Source organism: Phoxinus phoxinus (assembly GCF_949152265.1).
Source record: "Phoxinus phoxinus genome assembly, chromosome: 24".
In the NCBI taxonomy this organism is placed as follows: Eukaryota; Metazoa; Chordata; class Actinopteri; order Cypriniformes; family Leuciscidae; genus Phoxinus; species Phoxinus phoxinus.
The window spans coordinates 9876566-9898710 of NC_136899.1; the positions used below are offsets into that span (position 1 = coordinate 9876566).

Below are 22145 nucleotides of genomic sequence, written 5' to 3' on the forward strand. Positions count from 1 at the left end.
GAGGTGAGTGGTATTCATTTGCAAAGTCACATTTATGCATAGTAACTGCATAGCAACATGCATAAAAACACTCAAAGCAATCTTAGCAACTGGATTGCAACATCCTGGTTTCATTAAGGTGTGTTTTGCCATGAATCATGTAATTGACATGGGGAGCAGAATAAATATTTTTTTAATTCAATACCAATTATTGCCAATGCTAATATCACAGATAGCGATACCAATAGCAATACCCATATTAAATGGAAGGTTTTTGTGTTTCCTAAGGTTAAAATGGGTAATTGTAGCCATTTAACATTTATCTTTGAAAAGCATAATTTCACATAATTTTTTTAACGCTTGTCATATATTAGCAATGTCATATATTAGCAATGATTACAGATTTGGATTAATATTTTATAAAATTTTAATATACAGTCATCATACAAACCCATTAAAACAAATATCATTTTTAGCTTTGCCATTATAATAGTGTGAAATAACTCCCGATTACATTTTTACTGTTCTCTTTCTGTGTGAATGTGTGCTGTGATTGGATGCTTTTTGTGACTACTGTCTTTCAGCATTTTTTTTTATTTTTATTATTATTTATTTTATTTTATTTTACTTATTTGAAGGTGAAGTGTCATATTTAAAGATGCAAGTATCGATAATTCAAGATGGATCCATCCATTTCTAGTGAAAATTGTCCTCCTTTTTACATTCTCTCTCTCCCTCATCCTCTCTTCTCTAATCTCTCAGAGTCTCTGTATCTTTGCATTCCTCCACCATTGTTTATCCAAATGCTTCATTTTATGGGCTGTGTTTTATCAAGCCCTAAATAATAAACGTTATCTGCTCATATAGGTATGTAGACTGCTGTCTGAAGGCGACGTTTCGTCTGCCATTTCACAGAGCCGTTTCTCCTCCTGACCTACAGCAGCCATTTCCTACGCTGACTGCCTCCTGTAATTGAAGGTACTTGTGGTGATTTCACACAATCAGAGTCTCACATTCAATGGGATGAAAGTGATTCAAAGATGGGAGGCCCATTTGAAAAGCTTCATAGGAAATCGTCAATTATCTATACAATAGGTTACTAATACCTGCCCTCCTCCTCGTGCGCTGCCTATTTCCACATTATAGATTTATGGCATATTTTCAATCTATAAGAGCTGTATCTGCAATGATCTGACTGAGGCCCTCATCTTTTAAATCTTTTGTAATGAAACTATAGAAAATGTCTTTTGATGGGTTGATTCTGTGCTCATCCTGCACTCTGATAGTAGGAATGGTATAGATAACCTCTGCTTCCTTGATATATTGATAGTACACCACAATCTACCCAGAAAGAAGTTCCAAGATAGCTGGAGAGAAGAGAAAGCAGACATTACCACACATATAGAACTTTTAACAGTTACCAGTTTAATATGTATATTTTTCTTCTTGTTAACATGGATTTAATTGGGTTTGTGACTTTTGGTTGCCGCATTGCATTTAAACATAAAGACATAGATCCAAAAAATGTACTTGCCATCATTGCAAACCTGTATGGCCGACTGACTTCTGTAGTACACACAGGTTAAATATGTAGAAAATTGTCTCCTAGTTTTGTTTTTATTTTGTCCTTTCAATGAAAGTCACAGGGTCCAGTGTTTTTGTGGAACCCATTGACTTTTGTAGACAAAAACTTTTGTGTTCCACTGAATAAAGTCACATTTATTTAGGATTGAATTATTATAGGACATAATTTAGCAAATTTTTTATTAACTAAATGCTTTCTTTTACATACAGTAGCGATTTGGATTAAGAACAGTTTTTGCTCAGATCTTTTCACCGCCAGTAATCTCATATGTATCTTCACTAGATTGTCAGAGTTGATTTGCCAGGATGCCAATGTATAATGTAATCAAAAGTCAGATTTTGATTATGAACCAATGCATTTTTGTCATTTATTGCCAAATTGAATCATCCTGGCAATGCAATAATTCCCATGACAATTTAATAATTCACAAATCTGTATGACTTTTCTTTTCCCTATTACAATCTTTTTTAGGTGTAAGGTATAGGTTGTGATTAGGTTTAGGATATGGTACCTTCTCGTATGAATGATATTACCGTTCATATCCATGCAATCTATATAAATCTCTAGTTTTTTCCCCCCTTCTGTTTATATTTCTCAGAATTTTAGGAGAAACATCTGCAAAAAAGTTCATACTTAAATGAAACATAACTGTGAACTCCATTAAGTCTCGTGAGCTATGAAAGAGCAACCTCTGAGCAATAAAAGTTTCCTCTGGGGAATCCATTAATTGCTTCATTTGCACACAACAACATATGAGAGGTGGGGCGGGAGGGGGGTTTTAGGAGCTTTAGGATATAATTCACGACACAGTTATTTTGATGTATCTGCTCTGATGCTGCCTGAGCTCTGGATTCTGCCTTGGGAAGCATTGGGATCATGGGACGGACTTTTTGAAGTATAAACCCCTTTTTGAAATCCTGTTATTGGCTGGTATTGGTTGCACACCAGAAAACAGCACCTTATTTGAACATATACATAACATACCTTAACTCACCATGCTACAAATAGGTCTATAAAATGCTGTTTTTCTTTTTTAATCTCATGATGTTGAATATTGTTTTTGGCGAAAAGTCTCTTTTTTTTCATATGAAGGGTCTACTGGGAAATTAAGTGTTATAATGAAAAGCCCTCTTCTTCTTGGATAATATTAGCACAGCGTAACACACTTTAAATTATTCACATCAAAAACTCATTGTTTGTTACTTGACAGGGGTGGAGAGGGATGACGGCAGAGTGATGAATTATACATCAGGCACAAAGTGTCTTTGAATGAATCATTGAAATGGGCTGTTTAAAATGTAACTGTGTACTTTGTTGCAGTGTGTCCTGTTTGTTGTGAGGTGACGGAGTCTTTGTGTCACCTCGTTCTGATGTGATGTTATTCACAGCTAAGTAGGCGACCTTGCACGTAAAAGAATATCATCACACCTCTGAATCCAGAAAAGAGAATGTAGAAACAGGACGGTGAATGCGGAATCACTCAGAGACACAAACAACTCGCTGTGTTAGTTACATCATCGATTTAACAGAGGCTTACATCATTACTGGCACATTATCATCATGTACCAAAATGAGTTTTCTTTGGATAAAATCATTCGCGTTACACAGTTTTGCACTTTGTAACTACACAAGCATATTAATAAATTAAAACGTTTGTGCATTTTTATTAAAGGGACACTTAGGCATTAAAACAATCAAATCAAAAACCAATCAAATCAAGAACCATACAGTTAGTCATTTTAGTTAGAGATAGGCAGTCTTATAATTATTTCTAGCCACCTTTTGATATATACATATATATCACACATTTGTATATTGAAGACAGCAAACTCTTTAATATTTTATGCAATATTGAGTCATTTATGATGAGCATATACAAATGTACTGCAAATTCTGGATGACTCCGCTTCGTTTTGATGGTGAGATCTTGTAGTGGAGTGGCAGGAAGTGATGAAACGCCTCATGGCCTTGCTGATCGCACTTCCTGCTCTGCAGGCCTGCGGCACTAATGTGGAAGATTTAAGCATGAGGAGTAAACAGAGGTACAACAAGAATACCAAATGAATGTTCCATTAGTTCAGCGTAAAATATGCATCATGCTTAAAACTTTATGAAGCAGAATGGTAATTACTGCTCACGCTGTGTGGTAGCTGGGCAGTTCCACACAAAATCTGTTAATTAATTCATTGTGTTAAGTTGTTCTATGTTAATCCCTGATTGTGAAATTACCACCAAGTGTATCACTTTAACTAAATGGGAAAAATGAAAAATGCATTAAAAAACACAAGCGGTTACTGCAGGGTGATTAAGTTTAGGGCCAATGATTCACTAAATATTTAACAGCTTTGCCTGGTACAAAGTATATCATGAATTATAGATTAGGAGAATTAGAATATCTTGATGTAGAACACTGTTTAAAGAATTAACCTGCAATAGGGAGGAGCAATTACCATTGTAATAAATGATTTTGCGAGTGAAGAAGGAGCCACCATTCTTTATTTTTAATTAATTTCTCCATATTATCACAAAGGAAGAGATTCTCTCCCCTCATTACTCTCTGCCACTTTTGGGGTCCTTTGTTCCTGATAAATGGGAGTCCATTTGTGGAGAAGCTTTGCTTGTCGGTACGCAAACCTTTCCTCCTCTCATTGCAAATGCTTAGTTACTCTAAAATGCTTTATTTTAAACTTATAGTCATATCAAAACCATAATTTATAAAAATACATCATTAATGACTACCAGCCTTGCAGTGTGCATATGCTATTTTTGTCGGGGGATCGCTATGGCCTCCCTTTGGGGTCCGTAATGGGGGCTGTATTTAAATGAAGGTCATTCCCCTGTGGCGAGGAAGAAATAGGGGGAGCTTCTTAAACAAACGGTCTGTCCAGAAGACCCTTGCTCAGAGGATAACGGTCTGGCCCGGCTTGGGATGTGAGTGGAGTTAGCTAATTGGCTTTCCATAGATGCAGGTTTGAGTCTGACCCAGACGACTCTTTTGTAATAGACCCCGCCCCTCTCTCGCTCACCTATGCACCCTCCCCCCTGCTCGAGTGCTGCACCACTGCTATATACCACCAGCTATATCTGACCTGAGTCCACCATCTGGGCCTGTTTAAATGGAGATAGTGTTTAACTAGAAAAGTGTAGTTTCAGACAGGCCACAATAAGAGTGATGAGGAGGGAGTGGCCTATGAGACCGAAGGCCTGTCCAAATTCACATGTATTTAGATACAAATTTACCATGAGGTTTTTACCAGAAAATGAGGATCACATGGTGCCCTTGATAAGAATGTTTTCTTAAATGTATTAGTGTAATATTTAAAGGGGTTCTTCACCTTTGGCAAAATTGTCTTTCAATAAAACATGGCTGCCTTATACAGTAGAAAGATGAAGTATTTTTGAAATCGGTGCTACCTGATTATAGAAAACTGAGATAAAAGGCTGTTGTCTTTCCTTTTTGCCAAATAGTAGGATAACTTCAACACCCATAATGCACTGTGCATGTCGCAGGCCAAGGCCACTCCCAGTCTGCTATGGATATGCTTACCAGAGTCAAATACCACCTTACTTATGTAGGAAATACTTCTTTTAGTCTTAATGGTGTCGACTTGTATTGTTCCCAGGTGCGAGAATTCAAAGAGTTAACGTTAGTTGGGAGTGAGGCTGCAAAGAATTGTAAATACAGAGAGAATGCCGCTACAGAAAGTAGGATAGCCTAAGCCTTCATGTTTGTCAAACTGGATGACAACGAACACTGTTTTAGGGCAAACGGAAGGGGAAAAGCTGAATTAAAAACCTGTTGCATACAGGTAAGAAGGCTGTTGCTATATTGTTCCATTTTTACCACAATGCTGTTCAAAGAGTAGACAAAGTATGATACAATTTTCAGTGATAAACCTACTCTTACAATAACTGTTCTGGTAATAACCCTCTCTCGATACAACTGTCCGTGGACATCACGAAAGCCATGGAGCTGTCAAAAGTTTTGCTGACAAATAAATGTGAATTTCTTATCCAGGTAACACAGACGTCAAGTTTTATTTATAAAGCACAAGTTTAACACAACCGTAGTTGATCCAAAGTGCTTTACAATACAATAAATAATAAAGAGAAAAGGAGTAGAGAAAAAAACTAAACAGAAATGAAGATAAAAATCAAGTATCAAAATCATTTAAAATGTATAGACATGCATAACGTAGAACCAGCTAATTAAAAATACATACACAGCATCACTCCAACTCTAGAGAGTAAAAATAGGTCTTTAAACTGGATTTAAAAGCATCCAGTAATGGAGAGGCCCTGATGTTTAAGGGTAGACTCTTAAAGAGCTTAGGGGCGAATACAGAGAAAGTTTTCATACAGAGAAATTTACATATACTACCGACATTGTAACAATAAAACATGGAAAATCAGCAAAGTTGCACTTTAAGTGTAAGATATCTGTCTAATGGTTTGTTTAGTGGTTCGTTACACACACACACACACACACACACACACACACACACACACACACACACACACACACACACACACACACACACACACACATTCAAAACTTAATTCAACAATTCATCTACTGACTTTTGCTAAGCAAGTCTGACATGAATGGCAGTTTTGCTGTTGCAGCGACAACTAACAACTCTTTTGGTTGCTAAATTAGTCATCAGACCTTTATCATGCTACTTTTAGTCTTTTCTACTCGTTTTAAATGCACAGGTTTTACCATCTGCCTCTGACATAAAAAAACCCCGGTAAGATCACTGATATCAAACATCCTTCCAATTGTTATGATTTCCCTAGAGAATATTGAGGTGTACAGAAACACAACACCCAATAAATAAAACATCAACATCACATAAAAAGCAAACAAAATAGCATGAAAACCCTTCAAATGTGACACGAGACAGAAAGTCAAGATTTGGATAAAGCTCATTCAAAATTTGTGGTGTTAGCTGATCTCTGTCTCAAGCACAGAGCTGTTTTTTTTTAATAGTTTAATTATAAAACTGTCAGAAAACGTCTCATTGTGTCTCTGGCATACATATCTGGGCCAAGTTCAATTATCTCCCATAGGTCATTATGATAGCACTCGTGTATTAGCAGTTAAGCACCTTAACGTAGTGTAAAGAGAAACAACATGACCAGTCCAGGCCTTCACAAGGACACATAACTGAACGTCAGAGCAGATCGAGCAGTTCATCTGTAGATCCTTTAAAGATTCATGAGTTAGTAAATATGTATTCAGGGCTGTCATTCAAAAAGATTTAGGCTAATGCATTGTGGGAAATTACATTATTATTATCAATGTTGAACGATTTTTTGCGGCTTAATTTTTTTGTGGAAACCTTTTTTTCAAGATTCTTTGGTGAAAATTTTTTTTTGAAAAGAACAGCATTTATTTGAAATGGAAATATTTTCTAACATTATAAATCAACTTACTGTCACTTGTAATCAATTTAATGTGTCCTTGCTAAATAAAAGTATTAATTTCTTAATTTTACTTACCCTAAACTTATGAATGGTAGTATATCACAGTTTCCACAAAAAATATTACACCGCAAAAACTGTTTTCAACATTGATAATAATAAGAAATGAGTCTTAAGCACCAAATCAGCATATTTGAATGATTTCTGAAGGATCATGTGACACTGAAGACAGTGATGCTGCTGAAAATTTAGCTTTGCCATCAGAGGAATAAATTACATATTAAAATGCATTCACTTTTAAGCTGATATTTTACAATATTGCTTTTTTAATGCATTTTTGATAAAATAAAGCCTGGGTGGGCATAAAACACTTCTCTCAAAAACACACAAAAAAACATGAAATTGGTACAGTATCGGTAGTGTACACGCACACTCACACATTGGGTTTTATAGTGACTTTCCATAGATATTATGATTTTTATACTGTACAATCTGTATATTCTATCTCTAAGCTTAAACATTCCCGTCACAGAAAACGTTCTGCATTTTTACATTTTCAAAAAACATGATTTAGTATGATCTACAAGTTGTTTTCCTCATGTGGATCAAAACATTTCCCCACAAGTTCAAAAACTTCTTGTATTACTGATGTTTTGTCCCCATAACATGGGGAATACCAGAAGACAGAGACACACAGACACGGGTATATATTCCAGTCACCTATTAAAGGTATACATTTATTATTTTTCCAGGGACTCTTTTAGTAGTGAATGTGAAGATGTCGGTGTCATTTTGATTAGCGGATATTTCAAAAGAATATTTATGCATTTTGACTGTGCCTTCATGGTCTTGTAAAATAATCAGATTCCATTTTTTGTTCTATACTTTATTTGATTAGACTTAAAAAAAGTTGCAATATGCTGTTGCATAGTTGCAAATGGCAGAGATGTTAGATCCTATTTTAGATTTGAGCTGTGAGCCTGGCAAGCTTTCGCAGTCTCGTCCAACTGACCACCCTCCATGCTTTGTTTCTGTTTGACCTTTGGTCAAATGCCGTGCTAAACCCCGCCAACCTTTTATGTGAAATGTGTAGCGTATATCATCACGTTCCCTGAAAACTGATTCCTTCCGTCGGAAGTCCCCCTGAAGGCTTATTAAACCCATGAAGAAAGGAAATAAATAAATTCTCAATGTGTTTCTTAGTTGAATGATAATGTTGTGTGAATGGTATATTTCTTGAAAAGAAAAAAGAGAAGGATACTTGAATATCATTATAGTTCAATGTGGAATCCTTTGACACCAATGAACATCTCCAGCTAAGGCAATCTCAGAGGCCACACCAGCGGGATGGAAAACACTGCCGTTTGATGTTTTCAATCATTCTCCAGCCTTTGTGTCTCTCAGCCAGTCCCTGCAGGTTGACTCTCTCTGAATAACATGTTTTTCACTTTTTGAAAAAAACTTCATTTGAAAGGAAAGCCTACTGTTGAGTCTCTGCATGTTTACTTTCATTAGCTTTGGTCCTCTCTCCCTACAGAGAGTCACATGGTCCTACCTCTGTTGCCAAAGGGGCGGAGCGGAGGAGAAGCCAAACGGTACCCTTTAACTGCGGTAAAGCCCGGGCGGCCGGGATCGTGTGATGTTCTGCCGCCTTGCGCCACACGGTTGCGTTTGGAAACGACGACCAGCTGGCCGCCGGGGTCATCCGTGTTGCCTAGCAGGCAGATCCTTGCCTACAGCCAAAGAACAGGCTCTCGTTTATGAGCTAACGGCTAATCCTGGCACCCCCTGTAAATACACCGTCGAGTGCTAAACTAGGGACTGAGAGGGAACACATGGGATGAGGCTAATAAAAAGGCAAAACAGAACAAGGGTAGCTGATATTCCTCTAACCTCCGACCTTCAGGGTGTCCCGTAGAGTATGATTGATGCCGTCATATCCGAACAAATGCTGCCTGACAGTTTTGGGGCGATTACCCTGTTTTTTTTAGACGGCGGAAAAACGTATTACGTGTCTGAAGCTTTCACATCCAGATAGCATTAGAAATATAATGATGATTTGTGTGCAGCGCTGCAAAAAGAAGCCCACTTATTGTACGTAAGTGTTATAATTGGAACTTTATTGCATTACCGGGGCTGCAGAGTGTAACTTCCTGCTATTTGTCTAATGCATCCTTAAGAATAGTAATCTAATAAAAATCATTAGTTTTTCCAGGGCTTTTAGACATGATTTAAAGGAAAGTCATTTGCAAAATGTGTCTAGTGTGAATTAATACCTTACCTTGTACGAAAAAAAAGGTGCATGAAAAAAAAAAACGCTATCTAACAATGCAATTTCATAACAAAAGACATACATGCTTTCAAGTTTGCCACAAGCTTGGATCATCTTTGATAAGTGGCTCCTCTCAAACGCAAATGTGGTTTTGTTCAGCTACGCTGTTTTTCCTAATACTCAAAGCTTCTTTATTAGATTTATCATCGAGCCTCTATTCTTCACGCGCTTTGACGCATTCGACATGTGACCTCAGATGGATTCGTAAGGTTCATCCGCTGGTAGCCGAAATGTAAATGCTCGGCTTTCTTTTTCTTTTCACCCAGAGAGCCCCAGCGGCCGGCTGATCCTCCAGTTCTGACAAGGTGGAGGAATGCCTGATTGTGGTGTGATCTGATGGCCGGTGGCTTGTGTGTGTGAAAGGGTCTCAGCCTCAGAAACACACCCCCCCCTCAGCCTGTCCTCTCTCCCCCGGGGAAAGAATAGAGCGTCTTGCGCTTACCATCCCTATGAAGAAATGAATAAAATAGAAATGAGACATTCAAGTGACAGCCCCAGCTTTAAATGATGCTGGCAAAAGCTATGAATTGTCAGTGGGTTTCTGCTTTGTTGATGAAATGAAAAATGTATCGTCGGGGAGAAAGGATCGTTTTTTTTTCTCTTTTCTGAGAATAATACGCTGTGATATGTGCCCATCTTGAATTTTGGGAATATGCTGCATGGCACATTCAGGGGTTCTGGTGGCGCTGGTCAATATAATGTAATTCAGGTAATGCCTTCTAATTCATATAAATCTTGTGTTGCGGGTGTTTGGCCTCACCTGCCAGGGTTGACCAATGGCTGCCCTCTGATCTACCTCTGTCAAGCTCTGTAATTGAGTGCTTCCTTAATTTATGAGGCAGCTTCCTCCATTAACAACAAAATCTTGGGAATTAAAGAAGAAACAGACCTTCGCACGCCCGTGCTGCTCTAAGGATAAGGAACAAACCGTGATAAATGGCCGAGCGCATCTGCAGCCTTGACTTTGAAAAATACTGTCTCTGAATTTCAGGTCAGATTCTGACAACAATTAGGAGGAGAAGAATAAATAGACAATGACCCTATTTTCTGCTGTATTTCCCTCTGCCGTAAGATGCTGGCGAACATGATCTGCCATTGACAGGATGTGCATATGCAAGGGAAAGCAGTCAGGGTCGCTTGTTGAGTGATCATATCATTAAACTGCTAATTTTGCAGTACGAGGCACAAGGGAGCTGTTTCTGGCATTAGCCTTGCTTCTCACTGTCTCTTCTGTACAGTAAATCTTGTGCTAAGCATATGAGCCCATTCACTGCTACTAGCGGCTGTTGTATCTTAGTACATTTTAAAGTCAACATTAGAGATGCACCGATATAAAATTTCTCAGCCGATAACCGATTATTCACAGTGAAATCGGCCGATACCGATAGTTTGGTTTTTCTTATGGAAAAAAATCTCATTTGGTACACTATAATATTGGTTGCAATTAACAACAGAGGTATTATATTAAACTGCTATTTATTTTCAGATATAATAATTACACCCAAATAAAAATGAAATGTTTGTATACAACTGTAGTTTTCCTACGCACTTGTCTTCATGGCAAATTTATTCAAACATACATACTGTATTTAATTAACCGTAAATAAGCTAGTGTTTTTTAAAATAGCTAACTAATAAACGGATGACTTTCCTGAGGTAAATGCAATGTTAAGTGATGTTGTTTACAAGCTGTTTTATTGACATCTTTCCACAGTTGAAACACCGATTGAGAGATTACACGAGACATGATGCGGATAGTTGTACTGTATCTTACAACATTCCCTTCTAATATTCATGCATGTTTTTCTAGATATAATTTGTATTAAAGTGGAAGAAAAGACTCGCTGCCGCTTGAACTGAGGCTCTACAGAAATCTGTCACATTACATTTAAGAGCGTCAAAACGCCATTTATTGTTTAAATTTCATAATAAAATGGACAGAATTCGCGCTACAAATAATGTTTAGTATTGGGAAAAACTGCTGACCTGGCAATCCTGGCTTGATCTACGGATGAGGGTCAAATAGAGCCTGCATTTATGTAGCTGTTTTTAGCTGTTAATGCGTTATTGTCGCATTAACTTCCCCTAAATTCAACACGAGAGTGTGAACGGACACATTTTTCTGCACCCTTTTGATTGACAGAATATAATCGGCCCTGATCATTGACTGTTTTTAAACAATCGGCCGATGGCCGATAGTGAAAATAATAGCTTTTTTTTGGCCGATATCGCCTATACATTGGTGCATCTCTAGTAAACATCAAACCAAAATTGACCCAATTGTTAGCATTGCACACTCCTGGTCTTATTGTGAACGATTTATCACTGTGTGTTATTCCAAATAACTTTACAATCTCATAACAGTAATAACTTGCTCCTCCTCTGAAACATCTGTTATTTTATTATAATGTTAACCAATAGCAAAATGCAGCGGTCTAGTCAAGTTCAACTTTTTAAATAAGTATATTGAGACCTTGTGCTTTTTTTCTTTTTTTCTTGCAATTTATTGACTTTTTTACACAAAAAGCATTCTATGTGAATGGCCCATTACTCTTATAAAACGGTCCTTGTTAGTGAGTCAAAAACATGCGTGACCAGTGCAGCCCGATTCCTGAATGAAGGTCTCAAGTGAGTCGGTTCTTTTTAGTGAATCAACTAATCATAGTAGTTACTGACTGGTTGTTTACATGGCAATGTCTAGTTAACTTTAAAGGTGCCGAAAGGGATTTTTGGAAAAAAAGTGTATCGGACCAAGCACCACAACAAACTTGTAGCCAATCAGCAGTAAGGGGCGTGTCCACTCATGATGGGAGAGGAGAGAAAGTGATGCGCTGTAGTTGAGTGTGATGAAAAAAGAGCCGAGGGTCTCCACAAAACCCGAATGCAAATGGTTACAGAAGACGCATTTGAAACGCATGACGATACCAGGTGTAACGGTAATACGTGTTGGCTGACCACTTGGGATCGGTTCACCAAAAACGCATCTTAATACCAGGTGGAAGCTTTCTTACTTGCTCAGTTTCCGGGATTATTGCATATCGTCACCTTGGAATTACAAGGTTCTATCTGACATTTTTGTAAAAATTTAGTTATTCATATTCTTATTCTGTGACCACTTTTTACTTTATGTGATGTTGTTTTTTAAGTTGTGTACATTTTGGAACTTTTTATTTAGAAAATAAAAAGGTTCTTTCTACACAGTCGAATGGAATGCAAAAACTTAAAACTCAATATCTCAAAACCAGTCAGAATGCAGATAGAACCTTATAATTCCAAGGTGGCGATATAGTGTAATTTGCGGGTGTCAGGGCGTCTCTATGTACGGGAGACTCCTGGACCTTCCAGGAGAGGTGGGATGTCTGGAAACATTAACTTATTTTTGTTTAAGCTTGGTATGTAAGGTCCCGCTCCTTTTTTCTTATTGATTTTCCTTTTCCAATTGGAAGTATGTCTATTTTACATACGTAATGTGGTTGCGAATTACACGTCACATTAACTTTAAGTTTTTTTTTCACATTTTATTGTTCTTTTTTTGGTGATATAACACTCATGCGCTCACACATAGCAACCCATAGATAAAGCAGTACATCTTCATGGTTATGGGTTATGAGGCCTATCTCTTTTTTTTTTTTTTTTTTGGATGAGAGCATATTGATTTGGGCATTTCTTGTGGGCTGCAACTTAATTCTCTCTCTCATTTCAGAAAATCCTCAAATTCACTGCTTACAGCAGCCTTTTAGCAGCCACAATCCTCTGCCTGAATAAATGACATGACTATAAGCTTCCCTAGATGCCATGGTGTAAATGTATTAGCTGCACTAAGAGACCTACTCCTAGTATAATTATGTTAGGAACCAATAAGACAGCTTGGAAATCAATATGCTAAGACAGACAGAGAACAGGGCATGGGCAGTGAACTGGGGATAGATTAGGCTCGCAGGTCCCTGGCTGTGCATTGCTAGCATTTAAGCTAAGTTAGACTTATCGTCTCGTGCAAGGAAATCATCGGGGCTTTTCCCTTACAATACTCGGGGCGCTGGATTAGGTCCTTCGAGCAATTATCTTCCTCTTTTCTAATTACATGATTTTGACCATAAATCCTGCTCATTTTAATTTTACTGATTTTTAACTCCCCCCCCCCCCCCCCCCCTTGTAATTTCAGTCAATATGCAGTGTCAGTTCCCTGTAAGTAGTAAAACGTTCTGCTCTGGTAATTAATGCATGCTCTTCAATTACTTAAATTTAAGCCGCGATTCAAGTGGCGCTTTTTTCGCCGTCTCAAAAAATGAGCCAAAACGCATAAATGTGATAAAAACAGATATTTTAATCAGTCGTGTTATGATTTTTTTTTTCTTTACCACCGTATTTGGTTACGGCCGGTGAAATAAGGAGTATGATGTGTTTAAAAGGCTCTCTGTGTAAACAGAGACAGAGCTGTAATTTATATTCAACTAGAACTAAAATAAAAAGCAGTAGCCGAGGAAACAAAAGCTGTCCCTTTCTGGTACAGTACATCTGCTCAAACCCAATCAAGCTTTCAAAGACATGGCAGCGAACAATAGCCCCCATCATCCAGGAACAAAGTCACAGACATAAGTGGTCCGAATAAGTGTGCAATTTCTGCCCATATGACTGTCCTGACACAATTGCCCTAATTTTCTTCCTTTGAAATGACTGATAAAAGACTTAGGTAATTGCTATGGAGACAGCATTTCTTCTATCAAGGAAGGAGGGAGGGGGGGTCGCAAGTAATATTGCCTCAGGGCTTAGGGACAGAGTGTCAGTTTCTGCACAGTCTTATATTAATACTTGTGTCCTCTTCAGCCCCACTTCCCAAAGATCGTATTAAGTGATTGTGATTCGCCCTGACGCTGTATCGGAAATCACTCAATCAAGCAAGCCGCGGACATGGCGGAAAATATACAAAAACATGCCGGTCTAATTTTCCTGTGGTCACGTGACTGGACAATGGCCACTGCGGTGCCCTAATGTGTCGCTTTCACACGGCAGATGAAGCAAATGACTTGTGAATTAAAAGGGGGTCGACCCATCCATGCGGCGTGGTCTGCGGCGCTTGTAAGGAGATGGCTCACCCTGATGCTAGTTTTTTGACCTGTGTCCATTCAGCGCCTGACCTTGTCCCCTGAAATCAAACTTCATTTATCGGCCTGATCTCTGATTATCTCGATATTGCACCACGCGCTTTGGCTCGCTGGCAAGCAGACCGCTAATGGGGAGGCTGAAACCAGTGCAGAGCATCATGGGAGCATTGACATACAAACTAATTGCTGCCATGACCTCAGATTACATCTTTTTATTGAAAGCAAAACCTTCCTCTCAATTATGTGCTTTCTGTAAAAACACAAACACCCTTATTATGAGTCATTTTTGTACATCCTCTTTTATTCTTCGCTGGATTTAGAATTCAGTGAATAGTTTTTTTTGTATACAAAGGTTTAAATATGTATTTAATATACAGGATATTATATAGTGTATTATATATTGTATGTGTGTATATACACACATATATATAAGGGCTGGGCAACGATTAATTGCATCCAAAATAAAAGTTTGTTTACATAATATATGTGTGTGTGTACTGTGTATAATTATTTTGTTTATATAAATACACACACGTTTTATTTATAAAGAAAATATTTATATAATATAGAATATACATATATAAATATACAGTATAGAAATGCAAATAATTCTTAAATATATAGATGCATGTTATTTTATGTAAATTTGCATGAATTATTTTGCATTCATTTTGCATGAATTATTTGTATATATAAATACCCACACATGCATTTATATATTTAAGATTTTTATTTATTGATGTATAATATATATAAATATATATACAGTATATACATGCAAATATTCCTTAAATATATACATGCATGTGTGAGTATTTATATATATATATATACACAAAATAATTATACACAGTACACACACATGTAATCACAAACTTTTATTTTGGATTTGATTAATCGCAGTTAATCGTTGCCTAGCACACCTCTTCTGTCTGACAATTTGTGTCTAAAATATTTGCAATAAAATAGAAGAATATACACGCACACACACACACATATATATATATATATATATATATATATATATATATATATATATATATATATATATATATATATGTATACGCGCATGTGTGTATATTTTTCTATTTTATTGCAAATATTTTAGACACAAATGTTCAGCAGCCTTATGCAGAAAACAACTGTCTTGATATGTAGTCCATCAGTAAATTCCTAGTTACTGTGAATCAGCAAAAGACATTTCACACAAGTGCAGGAAATGGGACCTCTTCTGTCCTACACAGTTCCCCCCCCTCCTTGCCTTGCAGGTGTCCAGAAACCTCCCTCCTTGGCCACCTCAAACTGACAGGTCCTAAGGTGCTGACTTTAAGCACAGTCCAAGCCCAAAGCAAGTGAATAATGCACTATAATGAGTTAATCAATACGTATTATGGTTTGGTTGGTACTAAAGTGAGAACAGAACCTGGAGAGCACAGGAGCAGCGAGCAGTGAAGGGTTGGGAAAAAATCAACACTGCGTCTGATCCAGATAGCATCAACCCTCCCCCTGGGATTTCCCTATTCAAGAATCCAATTTACCATGGCTGATTGACGCGGACTGGATCCCGGGGAATCGCATAACTCTTTTAAGGCACTAATAAAAATCGAATGGATTTGTGCGCATCTTGGACTGATTTCTAAACTTTTAATAAACTACACTGGCCGTCCGCAATTAGCATTCGCTGGCTTTGTGGATAATGTGGTTTGGTTATCGCTCAAAGAGTCGAGTGCATGTGGAAGAGTGCTTTTTTCTGATTAAACCTACATGAAGACACAGTGTTGTTCTTAAGTGCACCTTAATGCTCTGGATGCACTTTGAAAAACAGTTTTTCCTCTTGAGTAACAACAGGCCGGGACTAATTGCAAGGACAGACAAATTTACAGGATGCCTTACCATATACCAATTAGAAGAAAGAGTTTTGCCTGTTGCCTCTTGATGCATACCATTTGATGCATATTGCACTGAAATTTGGCAAGTACCTTCTCAGTGTGGCATAGACTTTATGCCATTAGTCAACAGCCTGGTTACATGACATTAGGGGGGATTTTGTCACACCATATTGGGTAAGTTGTCAATAGGAACCTGCCATTAAACAGCCTATGATATGTTTTTAAGCAAAATGTAAACCATAAAAAACTGTGCACTCAAAATATTTAAGCCTAAATTTCATACACAATGGTGATTCAAAGTGCTTTACATAAAAAAAATAAAGATGGCTATTTTTTACATGACAATATACATAAAATATAAATGACAAATTTCAGATGTATGTAATTGAATTGCATATAAGATGTCCATTAATTTGGATTACCCAGTTTCAACATTAACTAATAAACTTAATGTGATGCATATTTGTCATAAAGCTAGCCATGTTCTAACCATGCTCATACCTTCTAACTAATTTATGCTGCTTCTAAGGATAGTTTTGATGTGCAATTCAAATACATCTTATATTTAAGCATAATTTTTTTGAGTGTATTGTTTTGGCCAACAGAATATGTAACTGATAAATAAACATGTATTTATACAAATTCTCTTGTTATAAGAACACAGTTTTTTTACTGAATTAGTCTTTGTGACAACTTGCCCATGTGACAAACAGCCCGGTGCCCCTTTAAGTTATTTATCTGCTATTTTTGACCTGCTTAGTGCATGTGTACTGATTTAATGTTACGTCAGATGGTATTTGGATTCTGTGCTAGGGCGATGTCTTCTGATTATTCCATTGAAATTGTTTTTTGTTTATTCACTCCTGTTGTTTACCGCATTGCAAAAAGCGTATCTCGGATTCAAAATATAGCACATTTTACATCTGATTCATGAGATACTTGCCCTTTGCGTGGACGTTAGTGCATTGTTTATTGTTTCTCGGTGTTCTGTGACAAGGAGGTGGGTAAAGATGGCATTGTGATTTTTTTTTTTTTGTGTGTCTGATTTGAACCTGCTTTGAAAATAGCAGTAATCATTGTATTTATGGTGAAATGGCCCGCCATAGGGACATAAGAGAGGGAAGCACAGTCTGGGGTAGAGATGTAAAATAGGCTCCAACAAGTAATTTTATGTGCTACGTTTTAGCTTGTCATCATATTACTGGCTGCTGTATTGGGAACGCTGGAGCTGGAAGAGTAGAATGCAGAGCCTATCATTCCGCACGCTGAGCTGGGGAGGCAATTGGGAGGGAACACAGCGGGAAGCTTTGATGTAGATTGACAGATTAATCATTTCCAGCGTCCTGTGTTCCTTCCGACCTTGACAGCACCAGAGCCTCTCAGAAAAAAGAACCCAAAAAGGAAGAGAGAGAGGCAAAAGGGTACAATAAATTCAGGCATTTTCATCCTATAATGTCCAAGAATTAAAAGCAATAGAAGTCATGATAAGCCGTTCTCAGAAAGACTCTTTCCAATTACTTGCTGGTCTTTTTTGGTGTAACGGCTTTCAGTCCGTATCTGTCGGAGGAGAGACACAATTCATGTTTAATGCGATTTGATATGTTTTAAGGTGCAGTTTTTTATTGTCAACGAACATTATAATCTTTAAAAGTAGTGTTTTTTTCACCATATTAACACAGATGTTTGGTTCCTCAAAGACTTCCATTCATTTGTAACTAAATTTGGTCCAAAATTAACTCTTTTCCACCCTTGCCAACATTTATTGGTAATATACGTTTCTTACTGGCCAAGATATTGCATTATTTTTCTTAAAGTATGTGTTTCTATAGCTGCCATTTTTTCAAAGAACTGGAAGCATCATATTGGCTAATCTTTGCCTTTGTGAAATCTGTTTTAAAAAAAAAAGATTGTTCAACCGAACATTTTTTGTGTGGAGAAAAATCAATCCATATTGATAATGTGCTAATGAAATCCAATCACAAGTGGTTATAGGAGATGCGTTTGAGATGCACATAATAACCAGATCTTGTGATCAGATCAATTCGTCACTGTAAAAAAAATATGATCAGTAAGTTATGACAACATGTGTTTTTACATTGCTTTAACTCCTCAAAATAAGTTAAGCAATTTTCAACTTTTTTGTTATACAAGATAAACATTTTTTTTAAGTGAGTTAAATGTAATTTAAGTTTAAATGACTTAAAAATCCAAGTTGATTTTACTTAAATTTAAGGCAACAATTTTTTTTTACAGGCAAGAAATCGAATACTTCCCTACCATATAGTAGGCGAAAAGTCCCCGGACGACCTACTAGCTCCGCCATGATTCTGAAGTGCACATTCAATGGACACTTTACCCTCCCATGAGGCCACTGGAGATGATTCATGAATGGAACTGAAGGGACGCAACTGACACTGGTAGGTCACATGACAATAAAATCATGCCGACAGTGCTACGTCCATCTTTCGGACGAAGAATAGGTCGTCAACCCTGCTCCTGGGGACCCACTGTCCTGCAAAGTTGATTTCCATCCTGCTTCAGCTCACCTGGCCTGTGACTTTTCAAGTGATCCTAAAGACCTTGATTAGCTGGTTCAGGTGTGTTTGATTTCAGGAGTGGTGTAGCCTAACTCTGCAGGACAGGGGGTCCCTAGGAGCAGGGTTGAAGACCTAGGCCTTAGATGGATTGTAATACCTTATTTACTCACTTGGTAAGGCTAATTTTCATGAGGCACACACAACATGCTTGATGTTGCGGGGCTAATTTCAGTGACCCCATTGCACCTTTTTTCTCATGGCAGGGCAACCTCGGGCACCATAACCTTTGACAGGTATTCAATAGCAATCTTTGAGATAACAAGCCAGGGGGCACTACGCTACAGGCGGGTGCTGGGCAGCTCTGGGCGAGGAAGATGTCATGTTTAGTTTGTGTTTAAGTAACCGCATACTCTCCTGTTGTGATAGATGGCTCTTTGGGATGTAGACACATGCCAATATTAATGGAAAGCAGATCAAGACCCTTCAATATGTTGGATATGTAAAGCTCCCGCTCAGGGCGAACTCATCAAGGTTATGGATTTTGGGTGAAGTGCGATGCTCATGTCCTCGATTGAGATTTGGTACGATTAAACACGGCCCGTGTCAGACGTGTTGAGACGGATCTTTATGCGGGCCATTGATTTGGGGAAGTCAAACAGTATTGAGTCATACACAAGTCCTTGTGAGCCTTGTGAATGTTATAATAGCGCAGCGACAGTTGAAGGAGAAAGAAAGCCAGAGAAAGAATAAGCGCGAGAGAGGGAGGATGAAGCATAATTGACTATTGCATTTGTCCTGGCCCCGGGTCCTCGCTCTATCATTAAGAATCAGTGCATGTTAGTGTCATTATGCAAAAAGCTGGCAGATGGTGGTGATCACTGCCTGGTGTGTTTGCCCAAACAAAGAGTCTATTAAAGCAGACTAAATCACTCACTCACTCACTCTCTCTCTCTCTCTCTCTCTCTCTCACACACACACACACACACACACACACACACACACACACACACACACACACACACACACACACACACACACACACACACACACAGAGAGAGAGCTCCTCGGAGCTGCCAGCAACAGCCATCACCCACTACTTCCTAGCTGTGATTCATAATCTATATTGATGCCTCAGAGACAGCAGGCTATTGATCTAGCCCTGTCTATAATCCTGTACCATATCCACAGCTTGTTAGACATCTGTGGGAATATAAACCGGGTTTTCCATGCAACTTAGAGAGCGCGGGCAAGGAAGAGCGGCACGGTCTGGTGTGAGAGATGCCCACCCCATCCAGTTCAACGCCTCTGCCATAGCAGAAAACTTATCCTCTGTTGAGTGTTTCAGGAAAATAATATATCCTCCAAAACTCTTGATTCCCACTGAGGGAGAAGTTTCAGTTCAAAACTACTTCCAGAGATATATACTGCAGATTGGCTGTGCTGAAACTGTAATGAATGTGGTAATGTTGAAGAACTGTACAGTCTTACTGGCGCAGAGAGATAGACTTTCATACCGGTCATAAGAAATTATTCAACTGAACTGTGATTTTTGCAGGTGAAAAGTAATTTGTGAATGGAAAATTATTAGATACTAACTTTATGAATTGATTATTCTTTATTTTCATATTTTGTATCTGGTTTTAGATATATATAACTTATTTCCTTGCTTTCCAGGTGGAAAGAAATCCATATACGTAATGGTGTTTATAAATGAAAGTTTGATATTTTCATTTTATTTTATTAAATGAATAAAAAATAAATATTAGAAAACTTCAACTTAATTAGAAATTAACTAAAATAAAATAAGGTTTAAGTACTAAAATTACTAAGACTTTACAGATTTAAAGTTTGAAATGCATAACTACATGCATTTATAATTATTATAATAAAGTTTGAAATTCATGGAATGTCATATTTCTATATTGACTTCTATGTTGACTGTTCTAATGATCTGTTTATGATTATATGATTAATTATATGGTGTCTGTGAAAGGCTAAAGATTATTATTTTATAGTATTAGCTATGTATTTTTGTTTATCAGATATTTATGGGTTGTCAGTCAAGGCTGCTGTTGATTCAACTAGCATGACATCTTTCCTATAGTTTCATGCAAGACTTCATTATTTTGACTCTATTATGCCATCTCTAATGCAATATTTTACTCAAGAACATCTTCCTCTTTGTGTGTGCTGTACTCATTATTTCAGTAAAAGGACCGTATTAGCAGTTGTTGTTGTCTGTGAAGGGTTTGAGCAATTGAAGCACAGTGCAATGAAAATAAAAGTATTTGTCCAATGGTTGCATACAAAGTAAAAACAAGCCCATTGTTCTACTGTCAGACTGTAATTTCCTCAGTCCACTACAGTCTAAAGACAAACGATGAAACGGGTCGAACAAGGGTGCTTAACCCAATCACATATAGAGCTCTGAGGGAAGAGTGACTACAATAGTGACCTTCATTAAGCGTACAAATAATTAGTTGACCTTAGCTAATAAGCATTTCCCAAAATAACACAGGCTGTAAAGACTGAAGTGAAAAACAGCCTGACACACTACATCACTGTAAATGACTGCTGGACTGCTGAAACGGGGCTTGTGAGGGTCTCTTTTTGAGATGCTAAGCGATATTACATAAAATCTAATATTCTTCAAGGGGAAATGCAGAAAAATAAATAAATAATAATTTCACCCTCATGTCGTTCCTAGTGTTAACTAAAACTACACCAAAAACTATTCAAATTGTTTTTGTTAATTGAAATTAAATAAAATTAAATAAATATTAGATAACTTAAACTTAAAAAAACTTAAACTTGAATGGAAATGAGCTCAAATAAATAAGTTTAAGTACTAAAATTACTACTACTAAAACAGATTTTTTTTAAATGAATGGCAATTGGAAATATTCAACTAATAAAAATGATAAAAACTAATAAACTTACTAAAATGAAAACTGAAAATATAAAAATAAAAGCAAAATATTAATACTATAATAGTATATAAATGATACTAAAATAACACTGGTCGCTCCAACATGTATGCATGTCTTTCACAATAGATATTTTGAATCTGTTTTGTTTTGTCCATACAATGAACTTCAATGGCATCCAATATTGTTTAGACCCCAAACGTCTTCAAAATATCTTCTTTCGTGATCTGCAGAAGAAAGAATTTCATATAGTACAAGTTTGGAATGAAATGAGGGTGAGCGGTGATGACTGAATTTCATTCAATGTTCAGTGTCCCTTTTAAATAAGTTTTTCAAATTGAAAAGAAGAGGGATGCACGCGTACTAG

General features: G+C 37.3%; 1 long non-coding RNA gene across 3 annotated transcripts in view; it reads left to right on the plus strand.

Annotated features, from left to right (window-relative positions):
• LOC306992413 overlaps positions 1-22145 on the plus strand; it is a 115700-nt gene that overhangs the window by 70991 nt on the left and 22564 nt on the right. For 2 of the 3 annotated variants that reach the window (XR_013796275.1, XR_013796276.1), the window contains exon 3: positions 18568-18731. The exons of the other annotated variant lie outside the window; for it this stretch is intronic. This is a non-coding gene — a long non-coding RNA (uncharacterized lncRNA). The remainder of the gene's footprint in view (positions 1-18567; positions 18732-22145) is intronic. 3 annotated transcript variants of the gene reach the window in all.